The following is a 1,342-nucleotide window of genomic DNA, read 5'->3' on the forward strand; positions in this document are numbered from 1 at the left end:
TCCTAGTTGTTCCTTTTCTTCGAGCAGTTTCCCTTTCACAGTATCTATGGTGTCTTTCAAAGTTTACCCATGTGAGTCTGATTTATTTCACTTGTGAATATGGTCTCTAGTTGCATCCATTTACCTATGAAAGCCTCAAGCTTATCTTTTGTATGGCTGTGTAATACTCCCTTGTATAAAAATGCTACATCTTTTTTTTTTTTGTAATCCATTTCTCAGTTGATGGTTATTTTGCTTGTTTCCAAGATTTAGCTCTGACAAATTATGCTGCTATGCGCATGGATGCACATCCATTGCTGCTGTGTGGTGTTTTCAGTTCCTTTGCAAAAATACCCCGAAGAGGAGCAGCTGGGTTGAATGGGACCTCCAGTTCTAATTTTTTGAGGAATCTCCACACTGATTTCCACAGTGGTTGTACCAGTCTGCACTCCCACCAATGGTGGAGAAGGGTTCCTTTGTCTCCAAAGCCTCTCCAGCATTTGTTATTGGCTGGCTTCTTGGTAAAAACCATTCTTTCTGGGAAGAGATGGAATCTCAGTGTTGTTTTAATTTGCATTTGTCAAATGACCAATGATGCTGAACATTTTTTCATATATTTATTTGTCATTTGTATTTCTTTATCTGAGAAGTGTGTATTCATATCATGACCATTTTTGGGCTGTCTTTGAATTTTGGGAGCCTGATTTTTTTTTTTTTTTTAACTCTTTGTATGTTCTAGATAGAAGTCTTCTGTCTGAGGGACAGTCAGCTATCCTTTTTTTTCCAATTTGTGGGTTTTTATTTTACTCTGTGGTGATTCCTTTTGATGTGCAAAACCTTTTTAATAAGATGAGATTCCAATTGTTGATTCTTTAAAGTAGTATTTCCTGTGCAGTTTAGTTTTTGTTTGTGAACTCCCTGCCTATCCTTATGTCTTCAAGATTTCTACCTACTTTCTCCTCTAATAGATTCAATGTTTCTGTTTTAATCTTTAGAACTTTGATCCATTTTGATGTTAGTTTAGAGCATGGTGATAGACATGCATCTAATTTTTAGTCTTAAGCATATTAAAAACCAGTTTTCCCAGAACCATTTTTTAAAGAGGCTAACTTTCTTCCAGTGAACATGTTTGTCTAAGATTCTAACCCTGAGTTCTCTTTCTGAATCAAAAGTAAATTCCAAATAGCTGGTTCCCTTCATGGCTCTGCATTCTACATTAGCCATTGGTTCTTAACACTTTTGATTAAAAGGATATTCTAACTGTAGTGTCCTCAGGGGCCAGGAGATAGCTCAGTAGAATAAGCACTTGCCTGGCAAGTGCAAGGGCCTGAGTTCAATCCCCAGTTACACACACACACACCCA

At 37.1% G+C, this 1,342-nt stretch overlaps 1 protein-coding gene across 1 annotated transcript in view; it reads left to right on the forward strand.

Moving 5' to 3' along the window:
- Zw10 (zw10 kinetochore protein) overlaps positions 1-1,342 on the forward strand; it is a 36,570-nt gene that overhangs the window by 25,243 nt on the left and 9,985 nt on the right. The gene's annotated exons all lie outside the window — the stretch shown is intronic.

This window comes from Octodon degus, unplaced genomic scaffold (genome assembly GCF_000260255.1).
Source record: "Octodon degus isolate 3935 unplaced genomic scaffold, OctDeg1.0 scaffold00080, whole genome shotgun sequence".
Lineage (NCBI taxonomy): Eukaryota > Metazoa > Chordata > Mammalia > Rodentia > Octodontidae > Octodon > Octodon degus.